Below are 19,682 nucleotides of genomic sequence, written 5' to 3'. Positions count from 1 at the left end.
ACAGTAGAAACAAAATAAATATTGCCCTGGGCTACATTGGTGTTACGCAAGCCAGATGGAGACACGAGTTTTAACTTTAATATCAATTTCTCGAAACTTAACTATTTTATGTTGTGGCACACAAGGATTAATATTTATTAAAGTTAGAGGGCTAAAATTTTGCGTACCATCTTAATCCGTACTTCATGTTAAATGCCGACAATTCTTAGGACTTAAATTCTAAAATTAATGAATTCTTAAAGGAAAACAATTAGTTAAGTGCTGTATTTTTTTACATCAATTGTTTAAAAAATTTTGAACCGTAATTTATGTCAGCAACATTTTAAAAGTCTGCTTTGAAGATAAGTGGAAAAAAGTTCTAGAAGATAATAAATCTTCTAGTTTATTTTCATTTTGAGATACTTGTACCTATGCTGCACGTATACAATTAACGTGGTTTACGTGTCTTGCAACACAAAAAATAAAATTAAGAAAAAAGCGTGACACCTAAAGCATCGAAACGTTCCCAAAGGATCTGGTAAAAATAATAATTCTTATTCATTTGAGCTACGCTATTTAGGAAACTGATATTTTTTTAACATTTTCCAGTGTGTTCACCAACCAGTCCTCAGGCACAGTTGTAAGGTATTTTCTGACTGTAAAACAGATTTAAGATATGCCTTTACGGGAGCTTCAAAAGGACGAGTAAAAGTTTCTGCTGCCTGAAGTAAGTGACGTAAGACTTACGCAGGAGCTCTGAAGAATGCGGATAGCGGCCGTGGTGAGAAGGTGCGGGGCACCTCCAGTAGGCTTCACGCAATATCGGCGGCGCGCTTATTCCGGCCTTATTGCCGGGGGAAGGCACATATAAAACAGAGCCCTCAGCCAGGCAGGCAGGCAGGGGACTCGGGCCGCTATGCGAAGGGAGCGGCACCGCGATCCAAGGCTCACGTCTACATTCTTGCTCCATCACCTCCTTATTTGCTCCTCCAAGAAAATTATTTCGTGTAAAATACTATATTCTTGGAACTTAATACACTAACATCCACACGCTCATTGGCATGTTAGAACCATAAGGTCGAGTCATCTATATTATTTCAGTAAGCCGCTACCCCGCTACCCAATACCGGTAGCAAGATGCTTCCAGGGGCAACCAAAATTTGCTGTATTCCATTGAAGTCAATCGTTGTATGGAGATATAAACCACAGTATGTGTATTGTGAAGAATTCTCAACAAACCAACTGAGAAGATAATTATTGTGAAAAGAAAAACAATCTGCTGTCGAAGAATTTTTTTGTTTTGGAAGTGTGCGTGCTTGATGTTGGCAATCAAAACTGAACCATTATCCTAATCGGCTAAAAAAGAGACGACAATCATATGACTACTCAGTTTTTTTGCTTAAAAACTTAATTTCTTCTCATTTACAGTGGGAAAAATTAAAGTTAATCTGATGGTTCTTGACAGTTTTGAAAGTTTATTGAAAGTTAATACTGAAAAGTGAAACATTTTAACGGTTACGTTACACAAATCAGAGATATTCTTAACACTATTGCGCGCTTGATTGTTCAGTAATACGCGCCAGCATCTCTGTTTGTTTTGACAACAGAAATTAAATTGTCGTGTCCTGACATAGGTGGGAGAGGGAAAAAGGGGTTGCTGATCAGTCTGTGCTCCGGAGCGGTACACAGCAGAAGATTCAAATGGCTCTGAGCACTATAGGACTTAACTGCTGTGGTCATCAGTGCCCTAGAACTGAGAACAACTTAAACCTAACTAACCTAAGGACATCACACACATTCATGCGCGAGGGAGGATTCGAACCTGCGACCGTAGCGGTCACGCGGTTCCAGACTGTAGCGCCTAGAACCGCACGGTCACTCCGGCCGGCTCACAGCAGAGGGCAGAAGGACAATTCACAGTGAAGGCATTTACTAGAAATGCAAGTGGTGAGAGTCGGTAGGGAACTCGTTGTGGAGACTCGCGGACAAACAGGGTTTTGAAACAGTTGTTTATTCCAGACAGGACTAACTAATACACTGGATCCTAGTTCTAGGGTTAGAAAAAGCATGAATAACACTGTCACAACAGAAGCCAGTGCAGAAGTCCCAGGAGTGAATGCTAGCCACAGTAGCAAACACTAGCAGCATCTTAAGGCAACAACTTAGTTGCAAAACAAAACATAATGAATGTGACACTGTTCACTGAAGCACTCCAAGTGAGAGAGAGCAGACTTCTGCGGAGCTGGACCGAGGCTGGAGTCGACTGACGCGGATTCGGCGCCCAGATCGTCTGACTGAGAACCCTGCCAAAATGCGGAATCTAGGGGTTTTAAAGAGTCGCGTGGGGGAACTGTTTTTCCCACTTAAAACCATCCAGCCAATCCCGTAGGTCTCTTGCAGGTGCCTGCCAATCACGGTTTAGTTAGGTACCCTCTACTGCTCCTAAGGCGGGTATGTTAATGCAGTTGCACTAACTAAGTCCGTATTTGGTATCAACATTGTTCAGCTGAAAGCTAAAAGTAACTGCTCTGCCAAATAAGGCTTGCAACATTATTATTATACGTCAATTAGCCCCGCCCATCGGGCTCTCCGGAGCAGGGACTGCTGGGTCAACTGTTTTTGGCGTTTCCGCTCTCTTTCTAACCCTTGTGAGTCTACTGACGTTGCTGTTCTCAGGGCTGGTATCAAGCTGGCTTTATACACTAGTACGTGCCTGTTGGTTACAAACTTCTACGGTGACAACCTACTACAGCGTCTAGACGACATATGAAGTTACATGTTAATTCCTTGAAGAGTAACTAACGCCTTGGGACCGCGTCTGGGGGCGTCTGCAATTTCGCAAGGCTCTCGCCTTACTTTTTACTTCATGTAACAATATCTCTCCTAGTTTCGTCTCCTCTCAGCATCAACTCTGCTTCCGCGCCTTGGAACGCCTGTCCTCCGTTCTCACAGCTTCAAGAGAACACTACAGTAGCAAGGAATAATCAGTATATTACAAAATGTAATGTATCCGAATACGAAAGTAGCTTGAAATTGATATTTACAACATGAATCTTTACAAGAGTAAAAACTACTAGTGCTTGTTTGTGCTTTTTGAAAATACGTACCTGCAAAATATACAGAATAATTCTTCGGAAGAGACGACGTTAAATATGGGCCCATTCAGTATAATTGATAACACGGTCGGGCTGATCTGTGGGTACATTTGTGGTGTCACCGCCAGACACCACATTTGCTAGGTGGTAGCCTTTAAATCGGCCGCGGTCCGTTAGTATACGTCGGACCCACGTGTCGCCACTATCAGTGATTGCAGACCGAGCGCCGCCACACGGCAGGTCTAGAGACACTTCCTAGCACTAGCCCCAGTTGTACAGCCGACTTTGCTAGCGATGGTTCACTGACAAATTACGCTCTCATTTGCCGAGACGATAGTTAGCATAGCCTTCAGCTACGTCATTTGCTACGACCTAGCAAGGCGCCATTACCAGTTACTATTGATGTTGTAAAACATGTACCGTCAAGAGCGATGTTCACCAATTATGGATTAAATTTAAGTATTCCAGCAGCTACGTACTTTTTTTGCTAGTATAATTACCTTGTCCTGTTCCAGACCTCACGCCAGCCTGCGTGAGCTTAAACGCGTGCCTTTCGGCTTCCTCCTAGTGGATTGGCTGTCTTGCCAGTCCACAACACATTTCTGTAGCCTGTAAGTAACCACGAGTCCACACGTTGTAACTGGCTTAATATAAAAATTTAAACTGTTGTCCTAATCGACTCGTTAAGAGGTTAATCCTGTGTTAAAAGTTCAACGCTACAAGACGAGTACTATACTTACAACCGATGTGTTTGTCTTGACGAAGCGCAAATACCTGGACTTCATTCACCCAGTATTTGAGATGAGAGCATTTAGCGATTTGCAACAAAGTTTAAACATAATTTCGAATTTTTACCACACTTTTTCTCGCTTACATCAACTTCAAACGTCTGATTAGTTTACAAATGAGTCAATACGTATAACATTTACTTCACTCTCATATATATATATATATATATATATATATATATATGATTCGGTTTATACCCAGTACTTATCTGTGATGTCTTTTTGGAACAAGGACACAACAAAACGCCTAATGCTCTAACTGTACAAGAGAACCACAACAATAACAGCTAAAACCAATAATCGGACTCATAGTAAGAGCCTGTTTAAGGAATTCTGGATCCCAACTCCATTATCTGGGTACATCTAGCAACGCATGGTTCTCGATGAGAAGAAAATTAGTACTGCAGAACCAATGTTTCGCTCTTCAGCGTAGAGCTCTAGAGCGTAGATCTCGTAAGAGACTTTCTGGCAAATCAAATTTGTCAGCCAGACCGTTAATAGAACCCAAAATCTTGCCTTTCTCGAGTCCTGACCTACCCCACAGTTTTAATGTCAGAAAATTTTAATATTAGTACTTTTTTCCACTGAGAACTGTGTTCTTGATAATGGAACAGGAGCCACACTTAAATTTTCATGTGCTGAAAAAATTGAAATGAAATATATTTCTACCAGCAAATACAGTGGTACTATAAACTGCCCTGAGACTTCCAACGATAACTAAAACCATGACTGAAATGGCAGTTAAAGCTTACCACTTACGTATTACATGCTGAACTATAAAGGATTATTTAAAGAGCACAGAGTACAGATTAGTAAAAATAAAGATAAATAAACATATCCGTAATTCTAAAATATACTTTAAAACTATAATATATGTTACTGGAAATGCTAATTTCTTCTCATCTTACTGAGCTCAAAGCTGCCTTCATTGTGAGGGCACGTTGAGTCGACATGTTGACTCAGTTTTATAGACATGTGTATTGCATATTTTCTTGAATAGCGTACCTGGAGGAGTACAGAAAGACGTAAACCTTAGCATAAGATACTAGTCATCCTACAGAGGAATTCATGCAATTAAAATTTACATACGAAAAAAATAACAAAAACTGAAAATCTCTTCCAAACAGAGATTATTGTGTTCTTATCTCTTGTCTGAGGAGAATAAGCGACGTTGGTGACAGCTAACGGACTGTAGTCCATCTTTCCAACGCATTCCAGACAGTCACTGTAGGAATCATATTCGCTGACTACAATGGTCAGGCCCATGTGGGTACTTCGTGTGATTACGTTTTAATCATCAACAAGATACTGCTCTCTGCTATCAAATAAAACAAAAACAAAAACAAACGCAGACATATCAGGGTGGGAGCAGCTGTATTCTTTTGTTGCTGTTTACTCCCATTATAAATCCCACTTGTTGGGTTTAGTTCGATGAATATTCCTGGTGACTGCTAAACTGCTTGGGAAAAATAATCACTTCGTGGTAGTTGTAGCTCCTTTTGCGCACTGAATATGTTATGCTGTAAATTGTAATGCTGTAATTGTTACCGAAGGATTAAAATCAAAATACAAATAAGTCTTTTTCGAATGTTGATGCGCGAAACACACACTCAAAAAGAACGCCCATCACACTTAATTCTTTGCTGTTGGAAAACTGATCGACGACTTTAACTCATTGTTTTCAGAGCAATTCCGTGATTAATTACATAGTTGCTACACACATAGTATAAGGTTTGCGATGATAATTCTTTTACTCAAGCTCAAAGTGAAACATCTGAGACAGGTCGTGAATCTTTCATTTGCCAAGTACTTTCATACGTGCGGCGCATAATAACCGGAAAAAACATTTAGCGTCCTCAATTCTAAATTCTCAGAACCAGCACACCTCCAATAGTCCTTTCTTTATCGAGCTACACGTTTCATAGTTTTCTTTTTACTGTTAAAAAAATGTCATCTTTAGTCCACACACTCGTAAATAAAGACTGCATAAACTTAGTAGGTGCACTACGTCTTTCACCAACAGTCAAAATTTGTGACTATAATTTTCAACACGATATGAAACCACAACTATGGGGAACATGAAATGGAATAATGAAGACGCGGGGAATGGGAACTGAGAATTTTCGGGGTAAGGATACCCAAGTAAAACTCGAGTGAAGATGTTTAAAATTAGCGCGGGAAGAAGTAGTGGACAACACAAATCTCAGACGTTAAAATGTTTGTATACCTAACACACATTACTGAGGACGTTGTATTTAGCAGGTCACTACGCATGAAAAATATGGAAACAAATCACTATTTAAAATCATCCTAAGGTCCATTTACAAAGAAGAAAACAAAATATATCGATGATCTAGGTTTAATAACGACAAGTTTTTTCACCGACATTCAACGAAACAAAGAAACGATATCCTGTCCTATTCGTGTTAACAGAGAGAGGGAAGGGCCTCGGTAACACAATATCTGAACTTCTGTCACTCTCTGAATGCTGTTCACTTTTCCAATTCAACAATATCATATTACAAGCATTAGCAGCACGCTGCTTTGGTTACATACAGCGGCAGTAACCGAATAACTGCAGAACCGAGTTGCGGGATTATCTCACTTTATTGTGGCATCGGATTGCGGACGGCAAATGAATCTGGAATATGATAACTGATGGACTGCTAAATGGAATTGTATACGGTTTCGCAGCAATCCAGTGTGGGTAAACAAGCACCCATTGTTCAGGAGTAACAAGCCTGATTATCACATAATGTTAAAATTGGGGAACATGGCAGTTTACCAGTAATTTCGACGGACATATGAAACATAATAGGATATTCCATTAAAGGCCTAAGAGTTCACGAAGCTAAGTAGAAAGATATTTCCATCCGAATTTTACAAAGTTTTCTTTTTACCAGCGCGGAACTTCACGGAATTTAAATTCTAGTTCTGCAAGATCTGTTGTAAACGAAAACTGATTACCTTAAAGGGAATAAGATGCGCAGATTTAAATGAAAGTGAAGTTCATTTATACATGTACAGAGGTAGTTAGCCACTGTACATTTTGTCGAGGGAGTTAGCACGTACGCATAGCTGATCAAAAGAATCCGGCCACTTATTAGTTGACATTAATATGGGGTGTGTCCAGGCTTCCCCTTTATGACGCCTTGAACTATCTTGTGGATTATTTCAACGATGTGCCAATGTCTGTGGAGGATTGGTAGTGGTGGTGGTGGTGGTGGTGGTGGTGTGGTTTTAAGTCCGAAGACTGGGTGATGCAGGTCTTCGTGCTACTGTGTCCTGTGGAAGCCTCTTCACTTCCGAATAACTACTGCAACCCACATCCTTCTCAGTCTGGTTACTCTATTCATCTGATGGTCTCCCTCTGCACTTCCCTCCAGTACTAAACTGGTGATCCCTTGATGTCTCAAAATGTGTGCTCTCAAGTAGTTCCTTCTTTTGCTCAAATTGTGCCACAAATTTCTTCTGCCCCCAGTTCTATTCAGTACCTCCTCATTAGTTATGTAATCAACCCATCTACTCTTCAACATTCTTCTGTATCACCACATTTGGAAAGCTTATGTTCTCTATTTGTATAAACTGTTTATCGTCCATGCTTCATTTTCGTATATGGCTTCACTCCAGACAAATAGCTTCAGAAAAGATTTCCAAATACTTAAATCTATATTTGATGTTAACAAATTTCTCTCTTTCAGAAGCGCGTTTCTTGCCGTTACCAGTCTACATTTTATATCGTCTCTACCTCGGCCATCATCAGTTATTCTGATGCCCAAATAGCAAAACTCACCTACTACTTTAAGCGATTCGTTTCCTAATCTAATTCCCTTAGCATCTACTGGTTTAATTCGACTACATTCCATTACCTTTGGTTTCATTTTGTTGATGTCCATCTTATATTTTCCTTTCAAGGCACTGTTCATTCCGCTCCACTGCTCTTCCAAGTCCTATGCTGTCTCTGATAAAATTAGAATGTCATCGGCAAACCTTAAAATTTTTATTTCTTCTGTCTGATCTTTAATTCCTATTCCAAATTTTTCTTTGGAGGAATGACTGCCCATTCTGCCTCAGGAACCGGAAACGGTAGAAATACACTCCTGGAAATTGAAATAAGAACACCGTGAATTCATTGTCCCAGGAAGGGGAAACTTTATTGACACATTCCTGGGGTCAGATACATCACATGATCACACTGACAGAACCACAGGCACATAGACACAGGCAACAGAGCATGCACAATGTCGGCACTAGTACAGTGTATATCCACCTTTCGTAGCAATGCAGGCTGCTATTCTCCCATGGAGACGATCGTAGAGATGCTGGATGTAGTCCTGTGGAACGGCTTGCCATGCCATTTCCACCTGGCGCCTCAGTTGGACCAGCGTTCGTGCTGGACGTGCAGACCGCGTGAGACGACGCTTCATCCAGTCCCAAACATGCTCAATGGGGGACAGATCCGGAGATCTTGCTGGCCAGGGTAGTTGACTTACACCTTCTAGAGCACGTTGGGTGGCACGGGATACATGCGGACGTGCATTGTCCTGTTGGAACAGCAAGTTCCCTTGCCGGTCTAGGAATGGTAGAACGATGGGTTCGATGACGGTTTGGATGTACCGTGCACTATTCAGTGTCCCCTCGACGATCACCAGTGGTGTACGGCCAGTGTAGGAGATCGCTCCCCACACCATGATGCCGGGTGTTGGCCCTGTGTGCCTCGGTCGTATGCAGTCCTGATTGTGGCGCTCACCTGCACGGCGCCAAACACGCATACGACCATCATTGGCACCAAGGCAGAAGCGACTCTCATCGCTGAAGACGACACGTCTCCATTCGTCCCTCCATTCACGCCTGTCGCGACACCACTGGAGGCGGGCTGCTCGATGTTGGGGCGTGAGCGGAAGACGGCCTAACGGTGTGCGGGACCGTAGCCCAGCTTCATGGAGACGGTTGCGAATGGTCCTCGCCGATACCCCAGGAGCAACAGTGTCCCTAATTTGCTGGGAAGTGGCGGTGCGGTCCCCTACGGCACTGCGTAGGATCCTACGGTCTTGGCGCGCATCCGTGCGTCGCTGCGGTCCGGTCCCAGGTCGACGGGCACGTGCACCTTCCGCCGACCACTGGCGACAACATCGATGTACTGTGGAGACCTCACGCCCCACGTGTTGAGCAATTCGGCGGTATGTCAACCCGGCCTCCCGCATGCCCACTATACGCCCTCGCTCAAAGTCCGTCAACTGCACATACGGTTCACGTCCACGCTGTCGCGGCATGCTACCAGTGTTAAAGACTGCGATGGAGCTCCGTATGCCACGGCAAACTGGCTGACACTGACGGCGGCGGTGCACAAATGCTGCGCAGCTAGCGCCATTCGACGGCCAACACCGCTGTTCCTGGTGTGTCCGCTGTGCCGTGCGTGTGATCATTGCTTGTACAGCCCTCTCGCAGTGTCCGGAGCAAGTATGGTGGGTCTGACACACCGGTGTCAATGTGTTCTTTTTTCCATTTCCAGGAGTGTATGTACCCTCGCGTCTTGACCGAAGTCGACGTTCTGGTTCGTCCCAGAGGTGTTGCATTGGGTCCAGGTCGGGACTCTCAGCAGGCTAGTCTACTTCACTAATGTTATTGTCCACAAACTATTGCTTCGTAAATTCTGGTTTATGACAAATGGCAATGTTATGCTGATACAATCGATCAAGTGAAATCAGGCTGTAAAGTGTTACACAGTCCCTCGACTTGTTACCGAATTAGTTACCTGGTCAACCACTGCTCAGAGAGCAGTGTCATATCAGCAGGCACACAATGGCGTAACAGCTCATGAACAAATGATACGCACTGTTATTAATTACTTATTACCGACTGAAACACAGCATTAAGCAATGACGAATAATTGTGCTATTAGGTCTACTGAGCGCAGTATCCTTGGATCGCCAATGCTAGCAGTGAGAAGCATCGACATATTAGCAGCCCAAATTCCAGCGGTCTCTACCTATTCAGTACTAGTGACATAAAACGAAAAAAAAGAAGATCGTACCTCTCCTGGGTTTGAGGATACGACCTGCACTAGCATAAAGGCGGAAGCAGACACACCTTATTTAATTACACGTATGCAAAAAAAGTTTCAGTTCACATCTCATTCTGTTTATAACACACCTATGATTCAATAGACAGATTGCTTTTCTGACAAAAATACAACTTTATGTTTGAAATTTAGTCTCTAATCGTTACAAATTCCAATAAAAATGTATTATTTCTAAGATGTGCATGGAAAACTTGTGATGTGGTCATCACAGTGACACCAATCGATTTATCGAACAATTTCAATACGAGGATATACAGATACCATATACCACTGAAAATTTGGGTAATTTCCAAGAATGATTGCCTATCGAAGTCGCAGGGTCCAAACGATACATATGGAACGAGCGATTGTAAATCGATCATGCGACTCTGGTGGCGGGCGTTATGAGTATGCTTACGTTCGTCACTACAGCAACGACAAAAAAGAGCGTTACAAAAATGCTTGTAATTGCAAAGGAGACGACTTACCTTACACGTCGTCGGTGTTGTCGTCATGTGAAAGTCCATTACGGTGGTCTGAATTGATGATTTGGAAGTGTAAACCATGTATTCTTCCTGATACTCGTTCGTTTTCCACACTGTCCGCAATGAAATTGTAACGGTATTTCAGCATCAAAACTGTTCTTACGAAGTTTTACACACTTCGCACCACCACAGTCTACACAGTCCCTTCTTCCCTCGTTTGGTAGTACTCCATATTTGCGATAAAAAGTCGAACAATTTTCTATGCTGGATAAACATGGAATTAGATTCTTCCATGTGAGAGAATCCGCCGAAGAAACGTCAAGAACACCAAACATCCCACTCACTAACGACATAAATCGTCTGGGTTCAAAATGGTTCAAATCGCTCTGAGCACTATGGGATTAACTTCTGAGGTCATCAGTCCCCTAGAAATTAGAACTATTTAAACCTAACTAACCTAAGGACATCACACACATCCATGCCCGAGGCAGGATTCGAGCCTGCTACCGTAGCGGTCGCGCGGTTCTAGACTGAAGCGCTAAGAACCGCTCGGCCACTTCGGCCGGTTAAATCGTCTGGGTTTCCCTAGCAACTCTCAAATAATTTGCGGAGGTATGTAATTTACAGCACGATGGGAAAGAGATGAAAATGACGATCACAAATAATTGATCACAACGCCCGCCACCCGCGTCGCATGACATATTTCCAATCACACGTTGGATATATATATTTTTGACCCAGCAAATCGATAGGCAATCCTTCTTGGAAATTACCAAAATTTTTGTGAGAGAGAATAATTACAATATTTATGAAATGCACACTAACACAAACTACTCAATGAAACACTGATAAACAATGCGGGTGATTGATTCCGAACACAAAATTACTGTTTATATAACTATAGTGAGAAGGATTCCCTTATTCATGAGCGCGACTGCTACGGTCGCAGGTTCGAATCCTGCCTCGGGCATGGATGTGTGTGATGTCCTTGGGTTAGGTAGGTTTAAGTAGTTCTAAGTTCTAGGGGACTGATGACCACAGATGTTAAGTCCCATAGTGCTCAGAGCCATTTTGAACCTTATTCATGAAATATACACGCCTGTGGGAATTTATGTTTTGGATTTACAGAAAGGTGTAATGGATCTGACGCCTGTGTTTTTTTGCCACTAATTGGTAGAGTTCAAATGCTTCTAGATGGCTTACCTTCTGACCGCTACAGTCGCTCCACGCTCTTACTGCATTTCACGGTTTCTGTGAGATTTTTCTGACTGTAGGTGGACTCAGCCTTGTTGCTTGCCAGCCGGCTCGTCTCAAAACGGATGTTCCGGAACGGCGTTGGCCGCTGTAAAGAAGCCCTGCATTGTGGAGAAATGCGTCACGTCGTGATATGTTGTTCTACTCTAAAAGGATTTGCCGAAAATAGTCGCCGCTCTACTGAGAAAACAGTTGAGCGATAATAGCGCGGACATAAATAGATACGGAGGACCCAAGCCTGTCGCGGTCAGAAAAATAGGACTCATGTCTCGTACCCTTACAGGGTGCGCTTGGGATACAGAATCAGAGTTTCCCGCGGTCAAGGAAGGACTTCAGACCTGCTGTTCAAAGCAGGTAGCAACATGCATACTTCTAGTCGAAGCCGTAGACAATTTTTGTCATAAGTAATAATAAAAAATGACTGATCATCCTGCTGTTGCAGAAACATGAATTAGTGGTTTTTGTACCAGTTCATTTGCTGTTATCCAGGTTGCACCACGAGGTGTGAACTGTTTCAGTTTTTGCTTCATAAGAAACTAATTAATTGTTGCATTCTTGTGAATTTTGCATCTTTGAAGTTTGCCGCCTGTTGCTTCGCGAATTTTAAATCCAGACAAGAGCTTTCATTCAGTTTTCTTCTTTATCTCAAGAAATTTACATATTGTATATCTGGACTGCAGGAGTAGAAAGGACTATTCTACTTGCTGTGGGTACTTGCGCAACCATCATTGGTTTCTATCTGTTGCAGCTTATTTCTGCCCATATGAATGGAGGGAAGAGTATGTTTTTGTCTTTATACGAGGGTCACTCCAAAAGAAATGCACACTATTTGTTTTTTTAAATCCATCTTTTATTCTACATGTTTGAAATTTTACAGTGCGTAGAAACATCCTTTAGGAACAATATTTTCATATATCCACATGATTTCCATCCTTGTCAACTGCCTTACGCCATCTTGGAACCAGCGCCTGTATACTAGTGCGGTAAAATTCTGGACCAACCTGTTGGAGCCATTGTTCGGCAGCGTCCACAAGGGAGTCATCATCTTCAAACCTATTCCACGAAGAGAGTTTCAGGTTCCCAAAGAGATGATAGTCACATAGAGCCAGGTCAGGACTGTAAGTGTCGTCCATCCGAGTTTTGTGTTCGCTTCCACGGTTTTTTGACTGACATGTGGTCGTGCATTGTCGTGCAACAACAAAACATTCTCTCCCAACGTAGGTGACAATTCGTTCACTGTGGTGCGTCTGTCAGCAGTCACCCATTCGTTAACTCTCTGCACATTGTCTGGAGTGTGTGCACTACGAGGCCTGCCGCTGCGAGGACATCCTCAATATTGCCGTGCCCACTTTCATCACGTAACATGCTTGCCCACCGACAAACTGTGCTGCGATCGACAGCAGCATCTCCATACACCTTTTTCAACCTCTTGTGGATGTTTCCCACTGTCTCGTTTTCACAGCACAGGAATTCTATGACAGCACGTTGCTTCTGACGAACGTCAAATGTAGCACCCATCTTGAAGACATGCTGTGACGGCGCTATTCACGGGAACAGGTTGAACTAAGTTTGAAAACAAGCGGGAAGGATGTATCTACACACTGTAAGACTTTCACACATGCATAATGAAAACTGATTTTTTTTTTAAAAAAGTAGTGTGCATTTCTTTTGAGGTGACCCTCGTAAGCATCTTCTAAGTAGTCGCGGAACGTTTGTAATTTTTCACAGACAGGCCTCGCTGACATTAAATCCTGAACAAAACCGTCACCAAACGTATCAGAATCCAACATTGGCTAACCAAATATGTAACACTGAAACTTTCAGATTTCATTTCTGGAATACGAGTCATGTGCAAGTCACAATGTTTATATTTTTTACCAGCAGTTCTATGTTACATTAAAGTTACAACTGTGAATTCTTACATTAGTCCACATTTCACTTCCAGATTTCATTATGGTTTCTTCACAGACTGAAAACATGGTTGACGCAGATAATTTCAGACATAATCACATTTATCAAAAAGTGTTGAAAAGGCATACTGGTAAGTTGAAGTTTCCTTATCATTCAATAAGGAAAAAAAGACCATTGGCATACAATGTCCATGAACACGCCCACGGAACGTAAATGTTTGACAAGAAACTTTGTCCAGTACTTGAAAATCGCATCAACATATATTGCCTCACACTTTTTTTTTTACGGTTTTAAACTTAACAGAATATTACGATGCTCTTGACAGCATCACTATGTAACAGCAAATCCACCCCATCTGTAGGTATCAGACTGAATATGTTAAGAACGACGTGAATGTTCTGAAAACGTATGGGTATTTTCGTTAGAATTTTCCATTTACTTTTGTAAATGGATTTATGAAATCTGTCGACAGCTTCAGTGGTTATTATTCCGTTATTCTCCTTTCCCTTGATTATACAGGGTGAATCACCTAATGCTTGCACTGCGAATATTGCGGAAATGTTAAGCGCCATTGATGAGCGGTTTTCAGAGTATGGATTGATAGTCAGGGGTTGGTACAGTTCGCCAATCAACAGATAGTAATAGTACTTAGAAAGTTAATTATTGAGTAAATATACACTTTTTAAACGGAACTATGCCTATTGACATCAAAAAACTAAAAGTAGGTTAAATTAGGATGTCAGTGGTGTTTGTTGCAGGATTCAAGTGCGAGTCGTTTACGAGATATAGTATTCTGAAAAGTTCCCACATCGACACATCTATAATATCTGTGGTATGACACGTTAGAGAGCAACACAAGTCGATATATCAATCGCCGTTGACGAAGTCAACGGGGATTGTCAACAAACAAATAGTGCATATTTCAGCGGTTTATCGGGCTATGATTGATAAATGTGACTTCATCACTAAACAAGTTACTTTATAGATCTGGAGTATCCGGTCTTAATGCCCTTGTGGACTATCCTGTCTTAAAACCCCTGTAGTCTGGAGCCGAGCGACCGCTACGGTCGCTGGTTCGAATCCAGCCTCGGGCATGGATGTGTGTGATGTCCTTAGGTTAGTTAGGTTTAATTAGTTCTAAGCTCTAGGCGACTAATGACCTCAGAAGTTAAGTCGCATAGAGCTCAGAGCCAGCCAAAACCCCTGTACAGAAGTTTAACATAAGGGGCATAACCATTTCCGTGGAGAGAGGGATGTGATGGGATTGCAAGCTATGTCGATGGAGACATAGCCACTTCCTCGTGCGATTGCGAAGGAACTAACATGCGGATCAACTGCAGCAACACCAAGAAAATTAATTTTCCCCTCTTTTGTCATCCTTTTTTTTTTTCATTGTGTCACGTACTCTAGTTGCTACACAACCACTTTCACGTAATTGGTTAAGATTTTGATAATTATTTGCTGAGATGGTTGTTCAAAAATGGTTCAAATGGCTCTGAGCACTATGGAACTTACCATCTATGGTCATCAGTCCCCTAGAACTTAGAACTACTTAAACCTAACTAACCTAAGGACATCTCACAACAACCAGCCATCACGAGGCAGAGAAAATCCATGACCCCGCCGGGAATCGAACCCGGGAACCCGGGCGTGGGAATTGAGAACGCTACCGCACGACCACGAGATGCGGGCGTGAGATGGTTGTTGTCTACTGGAATATCTTAACGCATACACCGTACAAGAACGAGCTGCATTCTTCCTAAATTCCCCATACACCATGCGCACGTCGGCTTTTCCTGCTTTGGTAAATCCTATCGTACACTCACGATCTACCGCTTGGAGTGTCACACACTAATTAACTAGCAAGTCGCAGTGCATCCAAGGAACCAACAATCACACTGTAACCAATCATAAGAGCATTGTAACTAGATACTCCCTCTCTCTCTCCTTCCGAACAGGCCTCGAAAGACCGTAACGGTACTGACCGACCGCCGTGTCATCCTTAGCCTATAGGCGTCACTGGATGCTGATATGGAGGGGCGTGTGGTCAGCGCACTGCTCTCCCGGCCGTTGTCAGTTTTCGTAACCGGAGCCGCTACTCCTCAGTCAAGGAGCTCCTCAATTTTCCTCACATGGGCTGACGCATTCCGCTTGCCAACAGCTCTCAGCAGACCGAACGGTCACCCATCCAAGTGGTAGCCAAGACCGACAGCGCTTAACTTCGGTGATCTGACGGGAATCGGTGTTAGCACTACGGCAAGGCCGTTGGCGTACCTAGAAACTACGAAGGTTGAATGGCACAAAGAAATGCCGGTGTAGAAACTTTTCAAAATACGATACCTCGTCAACGACTCGCACTATAATCCGACAACAAAGACCTCTGACATACTTATTTACGCTACATTTTGCTTGTTAGCGTTAATATGCATTGTTTCATTTAAAAAGTGTGTGTTTACACAAAAATACGCTTTCTAAGTATTACCACAATCTGTTTATTAGCTAACAATGCAAGCCTTTTGCTACCAATCCATTCTGAGAAAACAGCATATCAGTAGCACTTTCTATTACTGCAATATTTGCGATGCAAGTTTTAGGTGATTCACCCTGTACATATGTTATGATGGTCTATCATTTATGTATTCTGTAGTTTTCCTCTTGACATCGCCGGCGGGGGTGGCCGAGCGGTTCTAGGCGCTACAGTCTGGAACTACGTGACCGCTACGGTCGCAGTTCGAATCCTGCCTCGGGCATGGATGTGTATGATGTCCTTAGGTTAGTTAGGTTTAAGTAATTCTAAATTCTAGGGGACTGATGACCTCAGAAGTTAAGTCCCACAGTGCGCAGAGCCATTTGAACCATCTGAACCTCATGACATCGTATACTATTTTCTGCTTCAGCATGATCACCAGCTGCTGCTGCGTTGTTGTGTTGGCCTTGAGACTCGAGCACATCGCTATCTTCGATGGAGGCAGTTTTAATAAAGCCTACCAAATCTAAATGTGGCGCTCTATCGCAGTATATCACATTTCAATTTTTAGAATCTCAAAGCGTATCCTTTCTGAAGTGGTTTTCCCTCTCCAGTTCTACGGAGAGCAACTTCAACACTGCCGAAGGATTTGTTCACTACGAAGCTATCCGCTACAGACAAAACGTGAGACCACAAACTATCATCCTGAGGATGAACATAGGACTGGGAGCTATTACCTGGTGGTACTTACACTTGTTCGGGAAGCGGGAGTCCTGCTGACTGTGAAGTATATTCATTTACAAGAATCTTGGTTCCTACGTCCGTTAATAGGCTAGAAGGAACGGAGAAATGGCTGCGAGAGTAAGGTGCAACTGAAAAAAAAATTGATATAATGAGGGAAAATGAAATTGGGAATGAAAAGTGAGGAAATGTGTAAAATCGATCAAGTGAAGTCTTTCCCTATGTTAAAATAGTGAAAGGTTATTTTGGAAAACATTGTGACAAAGATATGAGAATCCATATGCCTCATTTAGCTAGGTCAAAAATCAGTCTGAATTAGAATGCGCATATCAGTTAATTGACTATACAGAACGGAGTAGACTAGAAGTGAGCAAATATTTCGACCAGTGCTGTGACGGAGGAATAGCTCGGAACATGTACAGATTCTTAGGCGACTGCATACTACGGTGGTATTATTTAAAAACCTGTTCCATGAGCGCTTCAAGGATAACGTTAAGGCGGAAAATCCAAAGCGTCGGGCTGTCAGATAAGAAATCATTTATACTGTTAAAGTAAAATTCATTTACCTTCTTACAAACATAATGTATGAGAGTGAGAATTGTAACGATCGAAATGTAGCAGTACGTCATACCAATACAATCTCACTCTTTTATGTTGTTTGTTGTGGTCTTCAGTCCTGAGACTGGTTTGATTTAGCTCTCCATGCTACTCTATCCTGTGCAAGTTTCTTCACCTCCCAGTACCTACTGCAACCTACATCCTTCTGAATCTGTTTAGTGTATTCATCTCTTGGTCCCCTCTACGATTTTTACCCTCAACGCTGCCCTCCAATACTAAATTGTGATCCCTTGATGCCTCAGAACACGTCCTACCAACAGATCCCTTCTTCTAGTCAAGTTGTGCCACAAAATTCTCTTCTCTCCAATCCTATTCAATGCCTCCTCATTAGTTATGTGATCTACCCATTTAATCTTCAGCATTCTTCTGTAGCACCACATTTCGAAAGCTTCTATTCTCTTCTTGTGCAAACTAGTTATCGTCCACGTTTCACTTCCATACATGGCTACACTTCATACAAATACTATCAGAAACGACTTCCTGACACTTAAATCTACACTCGATGTTAACAAATTTCTCTTCTTCAGAAACGCTTTCCTTGCCATTGCCAGTCTACATTTCATATCCTCTCTACTTCGACCATCATCAGTTATTTTGGTCCCCAAATAGCAAAACTCCTTTACTACGTTAAGTGTCTCATTTCCTAATCTAATTCCCTCTGCAACACCCAACTGTTTTATATTCTATAAATAATGCATTAGAAGGAATTAATACAGCAGCTAAGGCCTTGCAGTCTTGAGAGTATATCATTTTTTGAGACGAGAGAGGAGGGAGACGTGTGGGTGACATTTTATTCGGTTGAGAATGGGGTGGCGTGAGGACAGGCTTGTAGAAGAGATAGTGGACTTCACTATATGCACTTACCGCAGGGCCAGTTTCGCTGACCTTCTGCCATGACGAAACTAACGTCGGTTGTGAAGCAGGAAAGCCTAACTGGATTACTGATGTTCTCAATGTTTGTGAGCAATTATTAGTGTCATCATCAGTATGATAATGTTCACTCAAGATAAAAAAAAGAAGGAAGGATGATGGGAGTTTGAGGTCTCGATGACTGTGCTCTCGTTACAGACGGAGCACAAACTCCGATTTCTAAGGATTGGGGAGGGATATAGGCTGTGCCCTTTTCAAAGGGACTATCCCGGAATTTACGTGGAGTGATTTATGGAACTCATGGGATACCTAAGACTGGATGGTGGGACAAGGGTTTGAACCGCCGTCCTCAGTGAAGATGCATAGTATCACCATCAGACGATCGTAAGGAAATATTTGCATTTGATGTAGTCGACGGTACCTTTCTTGAAATCCACCCTCTTGAAACGCTCCCTTTCGAAATTCCCATGCACGATGTTCAGAGTCATCTATTCAGAATTCCATGGTTCCCGTTTCTATTCTAACCACTACCTAGATTTTCAATGAAAAACGTAAGCAAAGGCGGCCGACGTCTCGCGATAGACTGAGCCACCCTCATTCTGCCAGTGATACTGCAAAATGTCGTGAAGGAACGGATACAGTTTCGGGCCACCCTATTGCCAGTGTGATTGGAAACTGTGTCTACAGGAAGGAGACTCCGCAATGACTAGCGAGTTTAGGATACACGAGCCAGTGAGAACCACGGCATTAATTACACGTAATGTGTATCCGCGGTAAATGTGCCCTGTAACTGGTAGCAGGCAGTCATGCTTAATGCATAACATTCAAAATTTGCAAGCGAAAGTTCCATTGTGCCCGAGAAACAAATTGCTTACCAGTTAGCTGACAGAAGAATCAGTCGAAATCCTCCAGATTACCAATATACGACGTTATCGCTAGCTATGTATTATGGGCCTCAGTGCGTCCACCAGACTTACTGTTTTTTTTTTTGCACAATTATCATTTAATTATCACCAAAATGCTATGCATCGTGCTAAGTAAGAATAGTTAAATGAATAATACATGGATGCTAGCGATGTAATATTAAACGACTTCTGTGCTCGGTTTTGAGCCAGTATCAAACAGTGCATAGAGCAGTATAGTTGTATTCCCCAAGCCGTCTCACTGTCAGCTTGTATCAGTTCAAAACTGTTACAAGGCACTCATCAGACAAGTTATACGTTGCAGATACAGTTGCTACTGAGATGCCGCACAAATGTTTTGTAGCGTCCTCCATATCTTGCGATTTTGACATTTTCTTCAGTGAATGATGGTTTAAATAATAACATAATAATATAACTTACAATAAATAGCGTAGGGAAAAAGTAAACAAGTGTACTCTCACTGCTAATTAATAAATTAAAAGACTGTAGT

The 19,682-nt window shown here is 42.4% G+C and overlaps 1 protein-coding gene across 1 annotated transcript in view; it reads left to right on the top strand.

Moving 5' to 3' along the window:
- LOC126160312 (acetylcholinesterase-like) overlaps positions 1 to 19,682 on the top strand; it is a gene marked incomplete at its 5' end in the record, with an annotated part of 424,414 nt that overhangs the window by 167,864 nt on the left and 236,868 nt on the right. The gene's annotated exons all lie outside the window — the stretch shown is intronic.

This window comes from Schistocerca cancellata, chromosome 2 (genome assembly GCF_023864275.1).
Source record: "Schistocerca cancellata isolate TAMUIC-IGC-003103 chromosome 2, iqSchCanc2.1, whole genome shotgun sequence".
NCBI classification, from domain to species: Eukaryota; Metazoa; Arthropoda; class Insecta; order Orthoptera; family Acrididae; genus Schistocerca; species Schistocerca cancellata.
Note: the sequence above shows the minus strand (reverse complement) of the source record. Positions and strands in the feature narration are given on the sequence as shown.